We start from the raw sequence: 26990 nt of genomic DNA, 5'->3' as shown, positions 1-26990 counted from the left end.
GCACTTTTATTCCTGTCTTGCTAGTTTACTAAGACTAATCAGCTGGCTGAAGCCCCACTAGGAAGTTGAGCTGGGCTCTTCCCATGCAGCAGTCAGTGACTGTGGCTCACACAGAAGGTGTCTCTCAGGAGGCTGACGTCCTGTTGTATCCCACAGCCCTGGGTAAAAAGCACTCTTACTTTGTCCCAACTTGTTAGGAAAATAACTCAGGTGAATTGCTTGACATATCAGGAGCGCAGGTTGGCGGAGGTTTGAGAACTGCTCTTATGGAGATTTTCCTAAAATGGCATTTCCACCTTACCATTTCTTTTTGTCTCTGAAAGTGTTTGCCTACCTTGCCTAGACATTTGTCGAGACCAATGAGCTGCACTTCAGATGAAACACAGACACAAGCCTTGTCTGTTGCTGTACAACCATACTTTAATTTTTATTACCATTTTTACATTCTTTTCAATGCAAAGTTGAATTTTCCTTTAATTTTCCTTTGATCTCTTGGCTCTCTCCCTGAAGGTAGTGCTAGTAAGCCCCTAACTGGTCAAAGGCAGAGAGAAGAGGCCATGAGGAAGGCTCTCAGCCTGTACACTAAGGTCACATGGCCCTTAAGTTAGTACTGATTGCATTCAAGGCAGGAAATGAGCCAATTTGGAGCCATCCTGGTTCATCTGTTTGAGAGCCTTTGGGAAGGGGATCCTGTTTGCTGGAAAATGTTGGGAGATCCCAGAAGCTATAGTGAAGGTACCTGAAGGGCATTGCTAGTAGGATAGAGTGGGAGGGGAGAGTGAGGAGAGATGGGAAGGTAAGGATCACCTGCAAAGAACCAGGCTGGCCCTGGAGAGTGCCCCAGGCACTCTTCCTTCTGTCTTTATGGAAGCAAAGCACCCAGAGATCACACGGCCAGGAAGGCTGGTTCCCCTAGTGGCATGCAATCGTCTTAGGATAAATTTTGGTGAACTTTTTAAAAGCAAAATTCAGGACTGCCTGTTATTGGATTCTTCATAAACTATTCATAACAATCCAAACAATCAGTGTTTGATACTAAGGTAAAATTGTGTGACATTGTCAGCATCCTGGGCTACAGGCTGGAAAGAAAATATGCTTGTTACATGATGGAACCACAGCAGTTCCTGAGGCTGTATAAGGAGGGTGTATCTTTTTTGTTATTACCTTAGGGATCAGCCGGAATAGCTTACTGTTTAATCACCTATGAATTAACTTATTTGTGTTCATTGTTTTGTGTGAGTGTGTATGTGTGTTAGTGTGTGCATGTGTGTGTGTGTGTGCACGAATGCATGAGTGTATGTGTGAGAGTGTATCTATGTGTGTTAGTTCTTGTGTGTGTACATGAATGTGTATGTATGTGTGCGTGTGAGTGTGTGTTTAGAATTTTGAACCCTCCATAGGCTCATCAGTAATGCTTCCTGAACCCTATTCAGCTATTCATTACTTTTTCTTATTTTCCTTTAGTATAAACTTAAAAGATAACAGACATGAAGCTGCCTTCCCAGGCAGATCTGTAATACAAAGGATAACTGGAATGCAGGTCTTGGTCTTACATCACAGCTGTTGTTTGTTGGCTTGTTTGCCTTTGGCTTTTTGTTTTTAGTAGGCCTTCTGAGGTGGATACTTGTGTCATGAACTGTGGGGAAAAAAAGTCTAGGAAACAGCATACTGATTTAGATATTCCCTCTCTGAGACTCAGGTTACAAAGGCGTTGAGTCCAAAAAGTCAATTTGAATCACAGAACAAGTAGTCACAAGTGACTTAAATAAAATGTCCCTTTGTCCCCATACCTCCTCATGTCATCTCCCTGTGCTTGCAAGTGACCGTGGGGCTGGGTAGGGCATTTTCTCTACTTTATTAACTCGTAGAAGCCAATGGAGGCCCTGTTCAAGATTGGCAGGACAATGCAGGTTAAGTTGGGTGAAGATACGGACTTGGGAGGACTAAGCATACCTTCTCGTGGGCTACCTGTCAGGACAGGTAGAGCAGTATCTCATCCTGCCCCTTCTTCCCCAGACACCGTAGCCTTCTGTTCCAGAATTAGTGCCTCACTATGTCATTGCATCTGAAAGTTTCTCTGTAGGAAGAGGAGAGAATCACAGATTTGGACTGAGTGGATTGGCTAGATGGCTTCTAGGAAAAAAAAAGTTATTGAGGAAACAGGACATGGCACAAGCTAAGATGCAGGCAAGCATAATAATTTTGAAAAGGGTCTAGATAGGCGGAGAGACGATTTGGGTCTTTAAAGAGTCATGGTAGTGATAGGCTCTAAATGTAGAACGTTCTCAGAGGAGGAAGTGTCAGGACAAGAACCTCTTGCCTCATGCTCTTGCTGAGGGCTTGGCACACCCTAGAAGTCAGGGAATAAGCCACATTCGGAACCTCTTCATCTGGAGGTAGCAGTCCCAGGGCAGAATTTCTCAGGCAGTGTTGACATTTTGAAGCCAGATAGTTCTTGTTTGCAATTGACTGTTCTGTTTATGGTGGGGTATTTAACAATAGGTGTGTACTCTATCAATGAGAAATTAATAGTAGTCCACCTACTATACCCTATTTCAGTTAAGACAACCAGAAATATCTGTGGATATTGCCAAATGTCCACCGTGAAATAGAATTTTTCCCATCAACCCTATTTGAGAAAATCAGTCTGGAAATTGAGCAAAAGGCTCGGGGACAAGAAGGTATCTCTCTACAAAGAGATGGTATCAGCCTCAAGTGTATGCTGGAGCTGAAGTTACAGATGTCCCTTGTGTAGACATCAGGTATCTGGAAGGTGACCTGCACTCCTCTGTCTTGTTACTGTGAGGTCCTCAGTGTTGCTGTCTTAGTTCTAGCTAAGGCCACAAAATAGGGTGGGTGTCTGTATAATAGTTACTCATCTGATCACTATGATAGAACACCCGAAAGAAATAATTGAAGGGAAGAATTTAATCTGATTTAGGACTCCTTGGTCCATCACAATGAAGAAGGCGTGGTAGCAGAAGTGGCTTATGATTGAGATGGTGAACTGGTTCCATTGCGTCGGTAGTCAGAATGGGTGGCTGGTTACATTGTGTCAGCAGACAGAATATGTCGTAGTCAGGAAGTATAGAGTCTCATGCAGGAGTGTGGTCAGACTAAGACCTCTAAGTCTCCTATCCTGTTGACTCACTTCTTCGAGATAGACCTTACTTTCTAAGATTCTATAACCTTCCAACACAGTGTCACTACCTTGAGACCAAATGTTCAAATACAGGAGCGTGTAGAGAACATTTCCTATTCATACCATAACAGTGGCTAAGCAAGATACAGCTAGTTCTTATAATTCTGGAACCCCAGGGAAGCCAAGATCAGGATCCTGTTGATCTCTTGTTTTCTAAGGCCTTCTTCCTGGTTTGCTGGTTGTCTCATAGGCCCACAATAGACAGCAAACTCTCATGTCTTATATGGGTAGTGTTCTTCCTTTGCTTTCATGATTTAGTGACAGCCCTAAGGTCCCATTTCTTAATATAAGCACAAGAAGAATATAAAGGAGGCCACAATTTATAATACAGTGATGTCGCTCTATAACAATGCCTTGCAGGCGGTGGTGGCACACGCCTTTAATCCCAGCACTTGGGAGGCAGAGGCAGGCAGATTTCTGAGTTCGAGGCCAGCCTGGTCTACAAAGTGAGTTCCAGGACAGCCAGAGCTACACAGAGAAACCCTGTCTCAAAAAACGAAAAAAAAAAAAAGAGTGCCTTCGTTTTAAGAATTGGTCACAACAGTCCTCAGGGATCTTTAGGCTTAGCCAGACCAGCAGCTCAGCACTGCAATGTGGTCCAAGAACTTTGCCAAGTTAGAGAGACCAAGGGCCTGGGAAATAACTAACTCTGGAAAGAGCTCACCTTTGTAAGCATCAGAGCCTGAGTTCAATTCCCAGAGCTAGGGTAAAAGTTCTGAACTTGGACCTCTCACTTAGCCTCCCAGTGCTGGGAAGACAGAGGCATGTAGATCAGGGCACTCACTGAGCAGCCACGTGGCCAGTCCCAAGCCATACAGAGATTCGGATTCAAAACTACAAGGTGTGGATGGTGAACAACTAATGACAAAAGGTTGACCTCTGGCCTAAGCATGCATGTACATGCAAGCACTCATGCACATGTGCACACGTGCACACAGGGGCTAGGGATGGTCTCGAGAGCCAAGTGCAAGTGAGATTTGAAAGATGAAAGGAAAGGCACCGGACCTTTGGAGCAGGTGAAAGGTCACTCTCCCTTTGGCAGCTGAGAGAGAATTTTGTTTCTTTGTGTGAGACAATAAAGAACTGTTGGCAGTTAGTCAGGAATCCACACCAGTGTCTTCTTCAAAGGCCCGAGAGTTGCAAGCAGCCATGTACACATTATCAACTCATTCAGATTATCTTTCAAAAATTCCCCCCCCCCCCCCTACTCTTCCAGCTGCTAATGGTTAGAGTTGATTGCATCTGGCATCGACTTCGGCTTTTCAAGTTGCTCAGGCAGCCCTGACTGGTCAGGTCACTGTCCTCTTCAGTTCATTCAGATGAGAGATTGGAGGAAGGAATGTAGAAACCTAACCCACCCAGTTCCTCCCCCACAACAATAAACATGCTTCAGAAACTAGAAACAGTGCATTAAAAAAAACATCCGAGTGAACAGCCATCTAGCTTGCTCGAGTAGTTTCTTTGTGAAAGTCTTCATTATCAGACTTAGAAAGGACAAGGGCTTCCATCTTCTAATTTCTTCAGGTAGCAGAAGGAGCCTTTCAATGGTGTTTCTCTAGATGGCGTTAGTTGGAGACCTCAGATGAGTGGTACTGTCTTGCTAGTTTAACTCCTGCTATGCCCTGTTCATGTATAAAATCATTCCACAGGGCATAGTGTAAGCTTCCCCACTACCATCTTTCATTGTTGCTTCTGACATTTCCCATGCCATCTCTTCTCTAATGTAACCACATCTCTCTTCCTAAACAGCATCCTGGGTCTGCCTTCAGCCAGCTCTAGCCTGTGGCCGCACTGTAGTCTGTAGACCCATTTGTGCTTACTAGTTCTATAAGCTATTCTCATCTAGCATGTATCAGGAGGAAATCTGAGTGCCAAGGATTTCTAGTTTTTAGTCAGAGCAGTTACAAAAGAATCACAGATCAAGGACTTCTCTGGCATGCATAATAAGAGAATTTCGTATATCACCTCAATAGATCACCATGATAACCTTACACAGTGGTTATTGTTATTCCATGCTGTAGATGGAAATATTAAACTTCAAGAGAGTGAGTAACTTGCCTGAAGGAACAGGGCACAGAGAGGAGGTAACAGCAATTGTCTCAGTTTCCGTTCACAATCAAATTTGTGAAGAGCTTTGGGATTAGACAAAATGATCAGTTATTAAAAGGCATTAAAGCTATATGATGCTTGCTTTCCATTCCCAGAGTAACCCTTTGCAGGTTGTCTGTCTCAAAATTCATTTTAGAATGCATTCCCATATAGATTACTTATTTGTCACTGGAGCAGTGGCAATTCACTGTTAACTTGACACAACTAAAAGTCACTTGGGACAAGAGTCTTAATAAAGAATGCTCTAGATCCAGTTGGCCTGTGGCCATATCTGTGAGTATTATCTTGATTGTTAATCGATACCAGAAGACCCAGCCCACTGTGGGCAGTATCATGCCCTAGGCAGGAGGTCCTGAACAGTATTGAGAAAGGAGAAAGCTAGCTGAGGACAAGCAAGCAGATGAGCAAGGATGCATGCCTCTGCTTCTTTCTGTGGATATAATGTGACTTGATACAAGCGCCTGCCTTCACTTCTTCTCAATAATGGGCTGGGCCCTTTTTTTGCGTAGGTTGTTTGTTGTCGATGTTTTATCGTAGCAATGGAAATGAAACGAGAACACTGGGTGAAAGGACACATTACTGCTTTGTTGTGAGGGATATCTATAGCTTGTCTTTAACACAGCCCATTCCACTGAGTTTCAGCTTTGGACTTGTGTAGTGGAAGTTAGGTGCATAGCTTTCTAACTCATTCTTCCCTTTGTAGTTGATCTTACACAAAAAGTCAAAGAGTGATTCTTTTTTGATGTTGTTGAGAATTTAGCCTCATACCCAAAAACTTTTGTAAGTTGTATTTTCTTAAGAGTTCTTAAGTTAAGATCAGTGAGATTAGTGTGGGGTTTAATGCATTTGGAAATATTGCCACATTCTTAGGTATTTTTCAATTAGTTTCAGAGAGAAAGTGTTCTTTTATTAGTTGGACCACTTTTTTTTTTTTTTTTTTGGAACAGCTCATTTAATTTCAAACAAAGATCAAATTCACTACAAAATGCTCCTTCCTGCCCCACAGTCTCCTCAAAATAAGACAGGAGACAGACAAACAGACAAACTTTTTCCTTCCTTGTGATTGACATGAGGGTTTCCTGGAAATGTTAGTTAGATGTGTTTAGTGGGGAAATAAAGTCTTTTCCTGACATTGAACTCCCAGGAACTGTTGGGAGTGGCATTGTCCTCCTGTAGACCAGTTTAAACCACCTACAGGGAGGGAATCAGGCCACACTGCTGAGGTACCCTGTGGTTCCTTTATAAGCTTCTTGTTTGGTTCTATAGGCATTTCTTGCATTACCAAGATCTTCCATAAAGTCAACCACAACCATAATACCGGGGACTCAGGCTCACATTTGCAGCAATCAGGAAATAGATTAAACACAGGTTTTCCTATTTCTCTAGCTGCCAAAAGTGATGTCAGTTGTGGTAACGATTGTTACTTCAGTTCCCTGCAGATCCAGGGCCCTCTGTGTGAATGTCTGTTCTGAGCCTCATTCACACGTTGTTATGGAAAATCTGATGATGGTTGTGAAGCAACTGGGTATCCGGACACTTCCTCACATGCCCGGTCAGGGCTTTGCTTTCCTGGAGCCATCAGACTCCAGGGACAGAGCACACATGAGAAACTTACTTAGTGTTTAAGAGCAAAGAAAGGTTTGTGGCAATAGGTCCACATCCTTCCCTTTTGTCCAATTACAGAAACTGCGTTGCAGACATTTTTGCTCTCTCTACACCACATTGAAAAGGGGGCCATGGTGGAATTCAAATCCATTGGTTTGTATCCAAGCCAGATTTATAAACTCTGTGTCCTGTATTTCTGACCATTATAAACAAAATAAAACCCTAACCCAAAAAGTGATATGATGTTTCAATATAAACCTCAGAACTAATTAGAATGTACTTCTAGTAAGAGAGAATAATGTTGTCGAAACAACACCATGAATGTGAAAGAATTCCTGCCCATGACACTTTCGGTCCTGCATGTACCTTAGAGAAAGTTTTCTAAGTCTTGCTGCTTTGATTCTGTCGTGTGTGTGGACATATATATTACTTATGTTATTGCTGTGGCAAAAGCAGCTTAAGGATGGGAGAGGTTGCTTTTAGGATAATGATTCAGGGATATAGTCTATCATGGTGGGAAAGTTCCAGAAGCAGGAACAATAGGCAGCTGGTCCTGTGGCATCCTCAGTCAGGAGGCAGAGAGGGATGGATACTGTTGCTAAGCTCCCTGTATCCTTTTCATTCACTCCTGGATTCAAGTCCACATTTAGGCTGTCGAGAAAGTTCCTCAGCAACATGCACAGAGGTGTGGTGTGTCTCCTTGGTGATTCTAGATTGGTCAAGTTGTCAAAATTTATTAATCATAGTAACGTACGGTATTGATGGAAACATTGAAGGCATTTTGATTTACCGATTTCTAGGAGCACTATTATGCCTTCGGTGCCATTTGCTTTATTATTGTGCTCCCCCTTAATTGATTAAAGGAATGCAAAATGACTTTTTAAAAGTAACTTTAGAAGATTTTAAAATTACTTTTATTTTATGTTTATGAGTGTTTTACCTGCACGGTATGTGCACCATATGCATTCTTGGTGCCTACAGAGGCCAAAGAGGGTGACCAACGCCCTGGAATTGGAGTTACAGATGGTTGTGAATTGCCATGTGGGTGCTGAGATTCAAACTGCCCCCCCCTCCGAAAGAGCACCCAGTGTCCTTAACCCCTGAGCCATCTCTCTAGCTTCAGTTTAAAATATTTTGTTTTTGAGTTTTATTTAATCCATGATTGACTCCAAACCTTTCCTTACTGAGAAGTGAGCATCTCTGTTTAAATTTCTTTTCTCATCCTTAATTATTTTGAGCAGTTTCCAGAGCCTCATGCAAGCCAGGGAAGAAACTCCCCCTTCCCCCATGATGGCAGCACTCACCCTAGCAGGCCACAGAGGAACCAAATGGCTCCATTGCCTCCTTAGTAGATCTTGATATGTCCTTTTAATAAAGCTTGGCTTTCTTCGTTGGTGGTCTCCTGAAGTCACCAGCCCTGCCAGGTCTTTTGTGGCGACAAAGGAGGAATTGGAGCGAGATGGCCTCTCACATGTTGGCACTCCATCCTGGATTTTCTCCCTGGCAACTCTGTGCCCGTCAAGGTCTGGCCAGCAACCTTGTTATTTTCTCCAGCTCGATTCTCCCCATGTGACTGGCAGCAGGCACGAGTGGTATTTAGGCAGGTCCATTAAAGCATTGGTTTGGCCTGCTTGGTTACCCTTTGCCATTTAAGATCATGGAACCCAGGCTTGCCAGCTCAGTCTTGGCCAGTTTGAAAAGAAGTTTTCTTTCTGGAGCTTAAATGCCTTTCCATTTTCCAACATCAAATAGCACTATCTCAGTCCTTACCTCTAACCTTCATTCCACTCTTTCTTTCTTTTGGTGTGATCTCCAGGAGGATTTAGAATAGACAGTACTTTCACACTCTCTATTTTCACCTGCTTCCAGCTTGCCTTGATACTTCCCAACCGCACCTTCTAAAGCCCAAATAGATTCTCCTGTGCACCAAACTTTTGAATCTCTCTGGTCATAGCTTTCCTTTTCCTTACGTGGATGGTTGGCAGGGCTGGCAGAAGGAATGCTCTGGAGTGCTGTTTAGTTCTCTGGTACTTTGTCAGAGTTCTGACTGTCAGTCACAGGATCCTATTAGTGTTGCAAGTCTAGCAAGTAGAGTGACACTTCCATGTCCCCATCTCAGATTGTGTAGTAACAAGTGTTATAACTAAGGGATACCTGTTCGCTGCAAGAACTGCAATGCCATTTGCAACTGGTGTGTTTGGATTTGCTATTCTTTAATTTGGTGGGCTTGTTTACTAGACTGAGGAATGGTTTAAAAAAAAGTTTTCTCAGGGTATGTTGTAGATGAGCATCAATATATCAACATTCTAGAAGATGTGAGTTTTGAAATAGTCATACCAGGTGTTACTATTGCAGCAGCAGCAGCAATGGGGTGGAAGCCAGAGGAATGGATGATTGTGGCATGAACTTGGAAGTAATTGTGTAAATAAGAGAATGGCAGACTTGGAAACTGAAGGTTATGTCTCCCCATAAAGTGCCTGCTGTGCAATCTTGAGCCTTTGTGTTCAGTGTCTAGAGCCCACTTAAGAACGCTGGGCATGGTGGTGTGTATAGGTAATCCCCTCGTTGGGAGGTGGAGACAAGAGGATCCCTGAGGCTTGCTGGGCTGCTAATATAGTTCACTCAGGCGAATTTCTGATTTAGTGAGAGACCTTGTCGTAAAAATACGAAGTGGAGAACTGATGGAAGAAGATACTGCATGTTGCTACCTCGGGCATCACAGCTCCCATCTTGGAGCACAAACCAGTGCTCAAGAGGCATTTTTGAACTCTCGAACTTCTCTCTTCATTTCCCAGTTGGGGGACCAAAACCAAGACAGCAGAAGCTCACCTCACATTCTGACTATAAACAATGAATTAGGAACATGGGAGAAAGGATACGATCTTAACGAGAATGATTTTTAAAATGGGCTAATAATTTCATGTGTTCCTCCCTCGCGTGCTTTTAAGTGCAGAAGTATGATTTGAATGTTAGTTTTCTCTTTTTAGAAGACACTTAAAAATGAGTGCAGAATTACAAAATCTCAAACCCTTTATGAAATTAGGATAACTGATTTAACAGTTACCCCATAGGTACTGGGCATTATAAATAACATTTTTCCCCTTCTGTAGATCTTTTATATTTTATAATGTTCTGTATTGTATCTTTTCTAAAAACATAGACTTATGTTAAATGTAACACTAATATGCTGTTTTGACACTATTTTTGCCATGCAGTAGACTGAACCCAGTAGCTTGTATATCTAAAAGAATCAAGTATCTTTTTTTTACTAGGCAGCATTCCCAAAACTCTGACAACTTTCTTTGAGTAGAGGAATTTCATTGATAGGAAATTGCCTTGTTAAATCCACAGAGAGGTTTCAGACAGTTTCCTCCATGGAAGGAAACTCAGTGTCTCAGTCCTTTTAAAAAAATGTCATTATAGGACAGAGGGTTACTTTTTGGCCACATTTTAGAGCCTCATTTCACTCCTGTTTCCCAAGACTCAAGTCTAGTAACTCTAGTCAGACACTATGTTGCACTTGATTTCTCAAATGGGCAACAAGTTTGAAAACATGCAAGCACAAGATGGTAAACAGCCTTTATCAGTGGGTTTGATTACAAGTTGGTTGCTGGAAAGGACCAGGTTCTTCCACTGTACTTCTGTGTTAGCTGGGTATCGCCTTCAACTTTCAGGGTCAAACGTGCTCAGTAGGCCACAGCAACGTGAACGGGGGCAGAGGCTGGATTTGTTCTCCAGGTCCGGAAGATGTCCATGCTTTCTGGGTGCAATAATGTAATAGCCTCTCCAACTCAAGGGCCATCCTCAAGTGCTGACTCATTTGATAAGGCTTTAAAAATTACATTTTCCCATTTTCTGACAGCAGGATTAGGTGGGTTTTATCTTACAAAAAACACACACAGAAGGCTGCAGTAGATACTGATGCAGTGATGACGTTTTTTTGTCAAAGTGTAATTTCCTGCTACTCAGTCTCATGACAGGTGCATCACATTTCTGGGTTCAGAAGTTATTCCCTGGAGATGTAACCTGTGAGAATCCAGGACAGAACATCGCCGCTTGATATTTGCACGGTGTCTTGTCTTAAGGAATTGTGTTGCAGGTGTGCTTTCAGCCTATGCAGAGAACCAGTGCGCTCCTATATTTGGAGATTAGCATGGCCACACTTGGTGTGGATGATTGGCATCTGCCAGCCGAGGCTGTGCATATCAAGAGCATTGCATGTCCATGTGGCTATGCCATCCTCATTATTGCTTATTATGGGATCTCTCATTGCATTTGTGTTGGTCTTTAAGATATTTACTGAATGAATGTCTGGGAGAACCTAGTGTGATTATCTTTGTTGTTGTTTTGTTATTCTTCATATTCCTAAATGGCAAAAAAAAAAAAAAAAATGGACCTGGAGCCTTCTTCACGTGCATGGGTACTGTAGGCTCAGTCTGTCTAGATTGCAAGAGGGTAGTGATACAGATGTGGGAAGATGAACAGAAGTCCCATAAAGCCTCTGAGAGGTCTGCCTGGAGTCTGTAGCCTCCCTGATGCACCGGATGAACTAAGTCTTTGCAGCTTCAGTCTTGATGCTCTCTGGCTTTAGATAATAGGGCACTGTGAATCATCAGCCCTGCTTAGTTGGCCCCTTCATTCACCATATTTGTCTCTGAAAGCTTTTTGAGTGTCTCCAAAGATCAAATGTGCCCTCTAAGAGCTAAGACCAGCTGCTAGAGAGACCATGGGAAAGACTGCCTGAGGTTGGGAAGACAGTTGCAGAAAGAAACGGGAACTTGAGAAGGTAGCACACATGCACTGCTACAAACACTGGCTGCATGATTGGAGTATGTTTGCTGCCTCTGAAAGGGCCAGTGGAAAGGAGAGTTTCTCCCTGAGGGTTGCCTGTCAAAAATTCTGTGTCATTACCCAGTAGCTAGCCTTTGTGTGCAGCCACAGGTTCACACCGGTGTATCAACAGGTGTGAACTTCACCCTGTAGCCTTCTGTCCCCTCCTCCCCCACATCACCTCCATCTCTCACTCACTCTTTTGTAAGTCCCTAAGTTGGTGACACCAACAGGTGAGACCTATGGCTGAGGTGGATGTTAGTAAAGATTTACATGAACCCCTTTTTAAAGTAGCATGCTAAGACTTTGGAAGGAAGGTATTTGATGAAGGGGTGTGTGTTATTTTATTATTATTATTATTATTATTTCCTGCTTTTTTAACATGCTTATGCAAAATTACAAGGGTTGCACCTGATGGAGCAAAGCAATCTATTTAGTCACACATCAAGGCCATATTTTATCTCCCCACAAGGGTCCCCTAGTCTCTGTCCTGTACAACCGTGCACTTTGGCATGTGTGATGATAATCCTGCGTACAGTTTGTTCCTGACCTAAGCTGTTTGTTCTGCCCTTCTGGAGGAGAGCCAGACATGAAATGGAAACCATGCCATGTGCCCTTCATCCCCCACCCCACCCCTTCTGCATTATATATTTGCATTATACAGTGTGGTCCACCTGACTCATTTTAGTTCCAGAGCTGTGAAGTTCTGTCTGGGTGTCTCTTGGTATTGTGATAAGAGTTCAGGCAAACCTTAGAAGTAAATGAGAGCCCTGGAGCTTGGCCGGTGAGTTTCATAGCCCAGCTGGGGCTGTTGGTAGGACTGTCTGACCCTTTCTCCTCCTGAAGTAAGCAGTCTCAGTGTGGTTACAGTGAGAAACCTAGAACACTCGTGTTTGTTTTTGCATTAGCATCTCCTCGCTGAGTCTTTATTAGTAAGTAAAAAAGTAGCTTGTCTTTTACAGGCAGAATTAATATTTTAGAATAAATAGAAATATCGTAAAATTAGAGGCTTCGTTTGGTAGACTTTGACTTATCTGAAACCCACTGTGTAGACAGTAGATGCTAATGGATCAGAATTACAGCCAACCCCTTCAAGAGGAGATGGAGGCCGAGCTTGTTGGTACACACTTGCTATAACCACAGCACTGGAAAGGCTGAAGCAGGAAGATCTTGAGTTCAAAGACATCCTGTACTACATAGCAAGACCCAGACTCACACACAAAAACTAAGGCAAGAGGGAAAACAAGTTGTGTTGGTCAGCATTTATGCCTGTGAGTTTGAGAAACCACTGCCTTCCTGTATCTCACCTTGAGCTTATCTGAAACTATTGCCTTTGTTATCCATGTAATTAGATAAAGACCTCCTGGTCTGTCCATTGAGATTTTCACCATGTATCTGGCCTAGATCTGTATATTTAACTCCATATGTCCCTTAAGGTCTTTGGCAATCCTATAAAACCACATCTTTCTTATGGCCTAACCACTGCTGGTCTCTTACCATACTGAGCCTTGTTCTATCTTGTCTTTAGTAGCAAGTCCGTGGCATGCCTGCCCTTTGTTTGGTTCATGTTTATGAAGTGTCTGCTATGTGGCAAGCCTTGTACAAACACTGGGGTGACAATCCTGTTTCCATCTCCACAGATTATCCCTTTTCTTCTGATCCCAGCCAAATGTGTCAGTAAGGTACTTACCTAATGTTCTTAGCTAAAAGCACTCTTCCCTCCTTTGTTCAACTAGAACTTTCCCCCAGTGCACCTGTTGTGAAATTCACCTGTTTGCTTCACAGTCTATCAACTTATGAATGAAACTTGCCTGCCTTTCCGGAACTGCTTGCAGGCAAACTTCAGCAGGATGCAACTCTGCCTACCCCACGGCATTTAATGTAGCTGTTCACTCGTTCATGAGTATTTATGCTAATTGACTCCACTGTGGACTGTTCGGAACACTCTGTTGATATGTACAGATTAAGTTCTGGGTTCATGAAAAATAAGTACTTCTGAAGGGACTGTCTGATATAAAACTTGAGAACAAGAAATGCTTTCAGGGGTTCATAAAGAGTCCCCTTTCTAAAGGAGAATGACAGATAATGTCCTGTTGTGGCCAGCTTTGTTAAATTGCAGAGAAGAAAGGCAATATTTTCCCCTAAATAAATTTCTATGACACCTAAATTAGAAGCTTGAGTATAGGCTCTAACTATTCCTTATGTTTTCTAATATTTTAAATGAGAACCAGAATGTACATTTTTGCTTCAATCAAAACCCCAATGAATTTTGTATTCATTTGTTGCCAAAACTCTTGAAGTGCATGGGTTACATTGATGTTTGCTGTTTTAGTATTGACTGAGTCTGGTTTGTGATTGCTATAAACACTTGCATTTTGAAAGAAAAGTTAAATAGTGTGTTGATTTTATGAAGGTACTGCTTGTGCCTATAACATTAGCTCAGTCTTCCTCCTGAAAGGGGTGAGCTCTCCGTATTGTGATTGAATCCACATTTCCAGATGCCTATGGTGACATTTTATTCTTATTTTTCCATTTTCTTCCCAGAATGAAGACCTAAATGACCTCAGCAAATCCTCCTTTTAACTCATGGGTACCCAGACTCGAACTATTTCACAATTCACAACCAGGACCTCACGTCTTCCTCTTCAGTAGATGGTACGATGCATCCGTTACAGTTTTGTTTACCTTGTACAATCCTCAGGAGTTCATTGACTGAACTGCACGTTCTACATTGTGCCAAGCAACAAGAAAGCACTGTGACACCGGAACAATTAGTGTGCATAAACTTCATCTTGAACTTTAAGGACAGCTGGTCACGAAGAGCTGGTGCACTTCCTACCACCAAGAGAATGGGTTTACTCTCATCAAATTTGCAACCGACGTTTCCTCTACTCTGAAACCGTGTTCCATGATGCGCCTCTGTAAATTACTCCATATGGAACTGTTCATGTTGGGTGGAGAGAGTATTAAATATTTAACATAGGTTTTGATTTATATATGTAATTTTTTTAATGAAAATGTAGCTTTCATTACAGCACATTTTTTTTTTTTTTTTTTTGATGTGGAACTGAGGTGTTCAATGTTCTGTTTTAAAGAGTGGAATGAATGCTTAAAACAAGGCTAAAAAGAGTAGACTAGGGGATGATCCTTGTTTTCAGGTTCTAATTCAGAAAAATAATATAATAAGAATCATAGTGCCATAGAAGGTTCTGGACTGTATAGTTGTACTTGCTGATATTGTCTCTTGTAATATAAACTTGATATTGAGCTGAGTTCCTTTTAAGAATTAAGCTTAGTTTTGTATGTTGTTTTTTTGTTTTGTTTTTTTTTTTCCCAAACAGAAGGAGGATGTATTCTACTGGGGTGTTTTCAAGTGTCGGCTTAGAATTGGAAGTTGAATGGAAGCGAACTATAACAAAGAGAGGAAACCACAGACTTCCATTGTAAATACTGTAGAGAGAAGGAGACATGAGCAATCCCTTCAAGTCAAAAGCTCTCCTCGGAATGAAGAATGTGGGTGTTTATAAATTCTGAAAATGTCTTTCTGTTCATAATACTAGACACTGTTGGACCCTCCCCCCACTTCTATAAGCTTTTACCCCCACCCACCCTCATCCTTTTTTTCTGTGTACATATCATGTTTCATTTCATACATTGCCTCCGAGAAGGCTCAAGAGACAAGTGCATTCTTGCTAACTGGAAATTAAAATTCCAGATTTTTTTTTTTTTTTGTTTTGTTTTTTAAGTCATGACCAGGGTTCTGTGTTTTGTTCCCTAAGACACCTACCTTGTGTGTTCTGGGAACTTTCCGTGTTATGTGTGTTTGAAATGAATGCAATTGGCCCATTTGCCCTGGTGTTTGCTGGCCTTTTAGTGGTTAGCTAATAAAACACAGTTTACAGAGAGCACATAAAAACTTAGTGAGCTGCTGTTGAAACATCTAGTTAGGAGTGAAAATGTGAATCCTTTCCTTGTTTGAAAGGTCGATAGATCTTGGAACTTTTTACTTTATCCAGCAGAAATGGCAATGACTATACCTGAAGGTGTTTCCTCTGGAACTGTAAATTGTCTTTGCCTTGAAACTCCCTGAAATGACAGTGAAGATTCAATGATCAGGCTCCCTTTGAGTCCCTGTGAACTCAGCCCTGCAGCAGGGAGGAGCAACACTCTACTTCTGGGAAGGGTTGAGCCTCCTGGGTGGGGCTGCAAGGAAGGAGCAAGGGTTGGGAGGCACTGCAGTTGCCCAGTTGCCCTGATCAACTGGTTGGGGACCCCTGGCTCTATTCAAAGAGATAAATAGACCCCCAACTGCTGAGGTTCGGGTTAGTGTTCAGTCAACCAGATGTACAATGTTCAGTGTTGCAGATCTTAATCATTTGCATGCTCATCAATTTCTAAGATAAATAGGTCTCTAGTCATAAGAATTCATTGTTTTCAAGGAACTCGCCAAATGACATCATTTGTTGTCAGTTAGAAAGGCTTTGAAAATAGGAAGTGAAAGTTGGTTTTTTTACAAATGTATGAGAAAAGACTCTCATTGTTAAAGTGACTTTTTAATTTTTTTAAGCATTCTGACTCAAATTCTTGCTAAGGTAAGAAGAAAGCAAGCCGCTTGCTCTCTGCCCTCAAGGATTTGAGTTACTAAAAAGAGACCAGTGAACAATGTCAGCCCCAACCATTTGCCTGTAAAGCTGGCTGGAGTTTTTCAAGGGGCCTAGGCTTTGAATATTTATGACTAACGCACCTCTGCATGTGGGGTTATTGACACTTGAGGTGAGAACAGGAACAAACAGACTGGACAATCGTCTCCTGGTTTCTATCTCCCTTGCTTTGTATTGAGTCAGTAGTGTAAAGGTAGCCTTTCTTGTTCAGCTTCTTCTAGACTTTACCCGAGCTGGGGTTGATGAAAGCATCAAACTTGGCTGACTTAGAACTGGAAGTTGCTGGTACCCAGGCTGAAATCTCTTGCGCTGGCTTCTTGAAGGGTTTCCTTTAAGCACATCAGCTGCTAAGTTTTTGTGTTCAATTCCTATTAAAGGGGGTTGGCCTTTATCTATTTCCAAGAATTTGCAGGCCAACCAAGGGCTTATGTTAATGGGGCTTCTAGTGGCTTCTAGCTAACCTGGAAGTTAGTGGCTTTTTTTCTTTATGAGACCAACCTTTCACAGCATTCTTTTTTAAAGACTTGTTAAGACAGGGTTTTTAAATTCTTCTTTGTGAAAAGAACAGGTATGCTCCCTTGGCTATGATGATAGCTTTCTTTTGGGCGAAAGCATAGCCCTAGAACCAGCTGGAAATGAAGGGACTCCATTAATGATCAACCGTCTGGATCAATAATGACAAATCAGTACTGATGCTACATGTGTGGCTATTTCTTGCTAACTTTCAAAGGTCAGGGACACTCTTGACTAACTTACCAACTACAAACGTAGATCTACTCAAGAATCATCAAGCCAGAAGTAGAGAGCTTTATCCTGTCTTTCCTTGGCATTTGTCTTTTAGCTCTCATTTATATGTGAGACAAAGTGTTAAGAAACAATCTTACTGTACTATAGGAAACAATATTTTATAGTGTGGAAACCCTATTTGATACAGTGGAACATCCTGAAAGCAATATACCATGTATTTGGATACCTTTAAAATGGGTGACTTAAAGATAGGGGAAGATGGCTTACCACATGGTGACAGTAAGAGCCATGACAGATAGTACAGTTGTGAAGTGCTGTGGCTAGGGGTGATAATGATCCCATATTTACCTCATGCTGCCTTGGCTGAGCTCGCTAACTGAGATAGTCATACAAAGAGGTCCTATACCAGGAAACTGACATTGGGGAGAAAAGGATTTTTTGGAAGGCATATGGAGGACAACTCGGGGAACCAAGTAAGAACTAGTTTCTTGGTAGTGACAGGACAGGGGGGCTAGTGCTGTCATGACAAGGTGGATGTTAGCAGGAGGTGATGCTCTCCTCACCTGCTCTGGCTGCTTGAAAGTCTTGAAAGAAGCAGGGTGTCCTTCCAGGTGTGTGAGCAGGCACAACCTTGTCAGTAGTAACAAAAAGACTTCCATGCTGGGCTGGGGTTCTTAGCTATGGAGAGTAAAGACAGCCTTCCATATAGTTAGTAGAACCAAGCATTAAACACTGGGCCTCTGGTCATCCCTGAGTCAAGCCTGAGATGATGATGGTTCAGTCTCTTCCTCATGCCTGGAGAGAGTATGGCACAGCTAGTGTGTTGGGTATCTATCACTCACTATTTGCAGCTAGAACACCAAATAGATGCTGGAAGGAGACTGAGAGGTTCTGGACGTGTTTGGCCCTACTCTTAATTAAAGAGCCTATAATTAGCAAATATGGTTTTTAAGCATCTGACTTGGGTAAGGCTTTATTTCCCTTCCCTAGCTTATCCATGATGGCTTGGCATTTGGGATGTCCACACCAAGAGATGGGTATGTTATCCCTTTGCCATCCACCTGCTATGTAAACCTCTCTTTGTCCACGCTGTCCCTTTCTCCAGCACTAACCATTATGCCATACCGTAGAACAAATTCACTACCCAGGAAAATGTGTCTGTTTGCATACTCATCTGTAGTGCTAGCATTTTTATTTTAGTCCATTTTAGAACTTTGCCACTGGCCTAAGAGTATAGTTTTCAGAATAATTTTTCTTATGTAGTTGTTTTCCTTATACCTCTTGGCTACAGGGTGGGCCAAACGAATGCTATCTCTCTTTCCATTTGCTGTGTGTGGTTTGGTTTATCATCTGAAGATGGTGGTGCTATCGACGGTGCTACTTCATCTGTGTACAAAAGACCGACGCATGGTCTATGTTGCTACCAAAACATTTACTGTATATATGTGGATAACATATTATGTATATATGTAATGGGTACCAGGCCAGGTTTATATTTTTTTCTTTAGACGTGTTTCACTTTTCCAAGCTTTCTTTATAGTGTTATGCTCGTGTTAAATTCTTTTACCCCCAATTCTGTCTGGTACTTAGAATTGTAGTGTCTTCATCGTTAATTAAAGAAAACCATCTAAATGAACCCACAGATGTGCATAGCAGTCATTCTGACTTACTGTCTTTCACTATGGGACCTGGGACAGAGATGGGCCATTGGTTGGTTATGGGCAGTTTATATTGTGAACACGCTTCTATAGTTGCTCTTTGGAACAGGTAGTTTTCTGTTCCTTTCTTGGTCAGTGTTCAATGGCAGAGTATACTAAGAAAAAGAGCTTTGCAAAGATCTTTACCTGCTTGATAGCTGGTGGTACCAAAGGATAAAGGTGTGGGGAGGAAAATAGTGTGTCTTCTCAGTGGAAAGGTCTGTGTTGCCTTTCTGCTCACTGGGACAGCCTTGGCCAGCCTTGCACCTGCACACAGATCCCTCTGTTCGAATGTAGGTCATGGTTCTAGGATCCTAGTTGATAGTCCCTGTAGACCAATGATACTGAGAATTTAGACAAAGATGCTTCTCAGCCCTAGCTCCGAATCATTTGGGAAGATTTCCAAAAGAAGCCATGGCTGGGACAACCGTGAAAATGATGGCTCAACTGGCCTGGTCATCAATTGCTTTCGTTCTTCCCTGGTAGATTTTAGCAAGAGGGCAGAGTAAAAACCTTTGCTGGGAAGTGTATAAGCTCATTAGAACTGCTTATTAGAAATAGCTCTGGAGTGCTGGACTATTCTGGGAATGTGTACTTTTGGGGAAGGGGGACACATGGCTTTCCTAATAGGCAAATTTGGGAAATCTTGATCTCTGTGCGGATGGGAATTTTGGATTGTTTTGCCACCAGAAGGTTTAACAACATTGCATTGGTTACTTTTCTATTGCTGGCCTTGGCCAAGGTGATGAGTTTACTTGAGCTTACAGATTTTTTCTTATCTAGAAGAATAAAATCCATCACTATCATGACAGGGAAGTGAGGCAGCTGGCAGACATGGTGGCAGGGGCAGCAAGCTGAATGCTCGCGTGTTAAACTACAGTCAGGAAACAGCAAAAGCATGCTGAGAATGTCCTGAGATTTTTAAACCTCAAAGCCTTCCCTCCCTCAGTGATATACCTTCTCCAACAAGGCCACACCTCCTAAGCCTCTCCAACTAGAACCACTAACTCAGGACCAAGCATTCAAATGTCTGAGCCCATGGGGACATTCTCACTCAAACCACCACAAGGACAATCCAGAACTTTTGGAGATAATTATCTGCCTTTCCAGAGTCAAAGCAGCCACGTCCTGCTCTTTTGAGGTTTCTTGCTTAAAAACCTAAAAGGAAAAGATGACATTTATAGCTTAGTCTGTCCGGGCTAACTCAAGCTACTGTAATTTTGTAAACAGATTCCATGTTAAGTTTTAAAGTTGATTATCTTTAATGACTATGGGTCTCCAAAGACTGACTTATTTGGTACAAATGCTAGAGAGAGCTGCTGGACAGGATAATTGAGATTTCCACTGTTTACAAGGAACATACAAAAAGGATCACTGGACTGAGTCCATGGACCCCTATGGATGAGTTAGGGAAAGGCTTGAAGGAGTTGAAGGGGATTGCAACCCTATAGGAAGAACAATAGCATCAACTAACTGGATGCCTCAGAGCTCCCAGGGACTAAGCCACCACCCAAAGAGCATACATGGGCCGTTCCATGGCCTGCACTACATAAGTATCAGAGGACTGCCTTGTCTGGCCTCAGGGGTTGGGGAAGTGCTTGGTTCTGTGGAGGTTGATGCTCCAGAGAAAGGAGATGCTAGGGGATGAGGTGGAAGTAGGTGGGTGGGTATGGGGGAGGCAAAGAGGAGGGAGGGGTAATGGAGAAGGGGGTAGTAGAGGGGGGACTGGGAAGGGGGACAACATTTGAAATATAAATAAATAAAACAATAAAAGAAAAACAAAAGACAACTCCCAGTGAAAAAGCATAGTTAAAATTTTATTTATTTTTCTATTTAATCTCCATGTATATGTAAAATAACTCAAATGATTTCACTTTGGACTACTTTTTTTTAAATTTACAATTAAATTCATAGTTATTACAACTAAAAAAGAACTAATACATGCCTGAAGTTGTGGTTGATCTCTCAACCTTTTTCCATTTATAGTAAAGAAACAAGCAGCAAACAAAGCTATTCCCTTATAGTGGAGTTGCAAAGTAAATAGTGTTTTATCTCCTATTGAAATCACATCTGAGCATCACCAGCATTAATTAGAGTCTAGTCTGGTTGGAATACACCAATGGTGTAATTTACAGCAGAATTGTCTTCTTACCTTTATACACATAAGGTGTATAGAAAATAAGGTATTGCTGAAAATGGACTTGGAGAAGTAATAGTCAGGGAGGATTTGGAATTAGCACAGTGGTACGAATAAAATCAGTATCGTTGTCTATTATACACACCAGGATTTCCATCAAATATCTGTTTTCCAACAACCAGAGGTAGGCAAGATATGTGTCTGGACACAGGTTCCTGCGAGGTCAAACAGCTTCTCGCTGAGGATTATTTATTGGCAAATGTTATGGTCTTATTGATAGCCTAGTAAACCTTGTTTACATGTGTTTTGAAAACCATGTTTCAAACACTGAAAACCCTACTGAGTTGTAGTATAGGTAAGTGACAGGAGTGATGACTGAGTATATGAAAGGCCCTGGGTTTGATCCTTAGCAAGGGTCTCAATAGCCTGTGGAGTAGAGTGTATATGCCTGGCTCAGTGTTTCTCAAGAGGGATAACTGGGCTCTGAGGCAGCTTCCCCTTACCTGGGCTTCTCAAATTCTCCAAGACCAGCTATAAACAATGTTATAGTAGATGCTGAATCTATGCTGCCACAGTTACTATGTTGTTAGATGGAGTTCATAGTCCTTGATGCATCTCCATGCCATTGACTGTTAAAGATCCTTCCAATAAACAAAAAAAGCTACTTTATAGTTTGGCAAATAGCTCTGAATGAAGTTGGGCTAATATGATGCTTCTACCTCAATTTTTATGGAAAAAGCATTTAAAAATGGCAGAAATCAATGAAGAGTTTTCCTTTTTAAGTGAAGGTTGGGCTTCCTTGAAGACCAGAGAAACTTCAAAGGAGAACATAGCATCCAGAATAGGAAGAACTCAGTAAAGATTCCAGACATGCCCTGGGAGTTTCTTTTCCATTATTGTTTGCTAACTTGCCACCAGCTCTGGAACAGAGGACAGGTGTATCCATTCTGGCCAGGGAAATATTGGGTTGCCTACAGGGCAATGATAAAATATTCAAGGGTTATTAAAATTTTTGAAAACATATCATTGCTCCATGCTGGCATTAGCTGAGACAGGAAGTCAAGTCCTTGGTATTTTATTTTATTTTTTTTTTATTAGGTATTTAGCACATTTACATTTCCAATGCTATACCAAAAGTCCCCCATACCCACCCACCCCCACTCCCCTACCCACCCACTCCCCCTTTTTGGCCCTGGCGTTCCCCTGTACTGGGGCATAAACAGTTAGCATGTCCAATGGGCCTCTCTTTCCAGTGATGGCCGACTAGGCCATCTTTTGATACATATGCAGCTAGAGTCAAGAGCTCCGGGGTACTGGTTAGTTCATAATGTTGTTCCACCTATAGGGTTGCAGATCCCTTTAGCTCCTTGGGTACTTTCTCTAGCTCCTCCATTGGGGACTGTGTGATCCATCCAATAGCTGACTGTGATCATCCACTTCTTTGTTTGCTAGGACCCGGCATAGTCTCACAAGAGACAGCTACATCTGGGTCCTTTCGATAAAATCTTGCTACCTTGGTATTTTATAACCAAACATCAATATTCACTCACATTGCGGGTATGATGATGTAGGTGAGGTATGAGATTTGGACCATAGAGAAAATGCTTTCGGTGTTTCTATATTAGTACTAGAAATAAGCTCAGATTTTGACTTCTCTGAGCTTCTTTTATAGGTAAGAAAATTAGATTTAATTTCAAACTCCATTTACTGTGACTTTATTTTAAAGTCATGTTGACACCATGTTGATTAAAATATATGTTGAAAATGCCCTAATATCTCCCTCACAGCCAGCCAGTCTTTGGGATACTTTCCTGGACCCAGAATAAAGCTGGTTTACAGATTTAAGAAGCCAGGTTCTGGGAAGTTGCCAGAGTCAGTTAGATAGCCAGCCAGATGGAGAGAAGACAGACTCTGTACTAAATGGAAGCAATGAAAAGGACCCAAAGGTTCAAATAAAGAGAAACAGAAGATGAAGGAAGGGAATGTCCTACAGGGGAGTGGCTCCAGGGTCCCAAGCCCTTAGAGACTCCTACATGCCTTCTGTTGGATCAACTCATCTATTTGCCATAAGATATGCCTTCTTATTCCCATGTAAAGACAAGATGATGAGGCTACCAGTCTTATTCATGTGTTCAGAAGTCACTTTTAGATCAGATATTGTGAGCACCCAGATAACACCCAAAACTCCCCCCTCCCCCCATTAAACTTTTGCCATGTTCTTGTTGCTGGCCATGAACCAGTTCAAGAGATTTCCAAAGAACTTTTTATCTCAAAGGATGAAGAAGCTGTAATACCACCTTAAGGGTACACGGTTATCAAGTAGGATTCTAACTCAGATCCATTAATAATTGAAAGATATGGAAACTGAAATAAAGAGCCATGCCCTTTGAAATTCCGGTGAACATTAATGATGTCTGGAAAATTCCATGTTCCATACTTCATATCAAGTCTAGTGCCTCTTGCCACCTTGAGTCCACTTTCCTTTTCTAGTTCTTTTGTGGTTAAGTCAGAATGGAAATGAATCTTGCTGTTTTTTTAAAGCTCAATTCTTAAAGGTTTTCCTCATCAAGGTAAATGTGGCCAAATATATGTAAATACACACATACCACAACTCTACCCATACATATACACTTTTATCCTTTTGCCCTATACCCATACCCATCCTACTTTGCCCATAACACACACACAGACAAATACACACATATATACACACACATACACACAGACATGCACACAACCCCCAACATCATACACACACACACACACACACACACACACACACACATATATGTATCTATATATATACACACATGCATACACATACACAATTCAAGGAGGGAATACTGGTGCATTTAAAGCAATTATTAAAAAACCTGTCTTTAACTGAGCGTGGGGTCCCTGATGGAGGAGTTGGAGAAGGGACTGAAGGAGCTGAAGGGTTTGCAGCCCCATGGAGGGAGCAATAGTGTCAACAGGCCAGAACTCTAGGAGCTCTGGAGGACTGGACCACCAACCAAAGAGTACACATGGAGCGGCCCATGGTGCTGGCTGCATATGAGGCAGAGGATGACCTTGTTGGACATCGGTGAGAGAAGCAGCCCTTGGGCCTGAGGGTGTTCAATGCCCCAGTGTAGGGGAATGTCAGGGTGAGAAGAAGGGAATGGGTGGGTGGGAGAGAACCCTCACAGAGACAGGGGAGGGGGAATGGGATAGGGGGGGTTCTAAAGGGAGACCTTCAAAGGGGAAAATATTTGAAATGTAAATAAAGAAAATATTCCCCCCAAAACAATATCAATAACAAAAACAAAAACAAAACAAAAAAACCTGTCCTTAGCATTTTCTGCTTTAAATTTAAATTCTTTACTTAATTTTGCATCTTTCCATCATCCTGTCACAGGGCATCTCTTCCAGCCAGCAGGATTCCATGACCCATATGTGAAAAAACAATTCTAAGTCTAGTTTACTTCATCTGTTGAAAAACAACATCAATTTGGCCAAGCTAGACACATTTTCCTGAGTCAAGCAATCCTCCTATTTTTTGGGCAGAAATGCCTGACAGCCATGAGTTTGATTTCTTTTCCTGACCGTGAGAAAATGTCTGTTCTCATCTTGGCCTTGTAACAAACTGTGTGACTTTGGGCAAAGTTCTCTCTGGCTCTCAACTATTTGATTATAGGAGCTGAGTGTTAACTCTTCAACTCAGGGCTCCCAAATGTGTTAGCACTCCCAAAGCACAGGCACTGTATCTGTATAGTGATGATGTGGCTGAGTCTGTTTTCTATTTTGGGGGAAAGGGTTTATAATTTTTATGAAATCCACTAAAGAAACGTTCCTTCACAGGGTCCCCAATGGAGGAGCTAGAAAAAGTACCCAAAGGAGCTGAAGGGGTCTGCAACCCTATTGTTGAAACAACAATATGAACTAACCAGTACCCCCTGGAGCTTGTGTCTCTAGCTGCATATGTAGCAGAGGATGGCCTAGTCTGCCATCATTGGGAAGAGAGGCCCCTTGTTCTTGCAAACTTTATATGCCCCAGTACAGGGGAATGCCAGGGCCAAGAAGTGGGAGTGAGTGGGTAGGGGAGCAGGGCAGGGGGAAGGTATAGGGGACTTTCAGGATAGCATTTGAAATGTAAATGAAGAAAATATCTAATAAAAAATTGAAAGGAAAAAAGAAAAAATGTATTCCTCACTCAGAAAATAAAGGAAGTAAATCACAACAAACAAACAAACAAACAACCCAATGAAAAAAATGGGGTATAGAACTAAACCAAAAATTTACAACTGAGGAATCTCTAATGGCTGAGAAGCACCTAAAGAAATGCTCAAAGTCCTTAGTGATAAGAAAAATGCAAATCAAAACTACCCTGAGATTTCACCTTACATCAATCAGAATGGCTTAGATCAAAACCTCAAGTAACAATACATGTTGGAGAGGATGTGGAGAAAGAGGAATGCTCCTCCATTGCTGGTGGGATTGCAAACTGGTAAAACCACTCTGGAAATCAATCTGGAGGTTCCTCAGAAAATTGGAAATAGATCTACCTGAAGACCCAGTTATACGACTCTTGGGAATACACCCAAAAGATGCCCCACCATGCCACAGGAGCACATGTTCCACTATGTTCATAGCGGCCTTATTTGTGATAGCCAGAAGCTACAAACAACCTAGATGTCCCACAACAGAAGAATGGATTCAGTAAATGCGGTTCATTTACACAACGGAATACTACTCAGCTATTAAGAACAAGGACATCCCAAGTTTTGCCGGCCAATGGATGGAACTAGAAAATATCCTCCTGAGTGTGGTAACTCAGACTCAAAAGTACATGCATGGTATGTACTCACTAATAAGTGGCTATTAGCCAAAACAAAAAACAAAACAAAACAAAAAACTGTTCAGAATACCCAAGATATCATCCACAGAACTCAAAAAGGTCAACAAGCTGAAGTGCCCAAGTGAGGATGCCTCAGTCCCACTTGGGAGAGAGAAGAAAGCAATCACAAGTGGGGAGGGAGGGAAGGACCTGGGAGGGATAGTGGACAGGGTGAGGGGTGAGTTGGGGGAGAGGGAAACCTGATCTGGTATTGGATGAGGAAAAAGGACTGAAGCCCTGAGGGCCAGCAGAAAGAATTTAAACAGGCAATCTCAGGAAACAGGAGGGGGGGGGGCGAAGACCTCCCCAGAATGCACCAAAGACCTGGTGAGAGACTCCCAGGACTCATAGGGAGGGACCTTTGATGTAGGGAGAGGAAACTTTTAGAGCCCACCTCCAGCAGTAACACAGGGCATCAAGTGAGGGATGGGGTTGCCATCCCACAATCACAGCTCTGAACCATAATTGTTCCTATCTGAAAGAATTGCAGGGATGAAAATAGAGAAGAGCCTGAGGAAAAGAAGGTTCAGCAACTGGCCCAAAGTGGGATCCAGCTCAAGTGGAGGTCCCAAGGTATACTGAGGCTACGGAGAGCTCACAAAAAAAGGAATCTATCATGACTGCTCTCTGAAAGCCCCAACAAGCAGCTGAAAGAGGGAGATGCAGATATTTGCACCCAACCAATGGATAGAAGCAGCTGACCCCTGTTGCTGAATTAGGGAAGACTGAAAGGAGCTGAGGAGAAGGGCGATCCTGTAGGAGGACCAGCAGTCTCAATTAATCTGTACCCTGGAGATGTCTCAAACACTGGACCACCAAACAGGACAGCATACACCAGCTGATAGGCCCCCCAACAAACATACAGTAGAGGACTTCTGGGTCTGTGTTCATTCAGAGATGATGCACCTCACCCTCAAGAGACTGGAGGCCCTAGGGAGTTTAGAGGCCAGGTGGATTGAGGGGTGGAGGCATCCACATGGAGAAGGGGTGAGTAGGGAGGAGGTGTGGGATGTGGAACAGACAAAGGGTGGATGGCAGGGCGGGGAATACAATACGGAGTGTAAAAATATATTAAAGATAAAATAAAAATTTTAAAAATTAAAAAAAAAGAAATGGTTCCTTAAAA

At 42.3% G+C, this 26990-nt stretch overlaps 1 protein-coding gene across 1 annotated transcript in view; it reads left to right on the top strand.

Annotated features, from left to right (window-relative positions):
- The window catches only part of Irs1 (insulin receptor substrate 1), a 58335-nt gene extending 39545 nt beyond the window's left edge, over positions 1–18790 (top strand). Inside the window, exon 2 of the mRNA NM_010570.4 lies at positions 14291–18790. The gene's annotated coding sequence lies outside the window, so the exon portion shown is untranslated. The remainder of the gene's footprint in view (positions 1–14290) is intronic.
- Positions 18791–26990: the final 8200 nt, after the last annotated feature.

This window comes from Mus musculus, chromosome 1, assembly GCF_000001635.26.
Source record: "Mus musculus strain C57BL/6J chromosome 1, GRCm38.p6 C57BL/6J".
Taxonomy (NCBI): domain Eukaryota; kingdom Metazoa; phylum Chordata; class Mammalia; order Rodentia; family Muridae; genus Mus; species Mus musculus.
The sequence above is the reverse complement of the archived record's forward strand: the minus strand, read 5'-3'. Positions and strand labels throughout refer to the sequence as shown.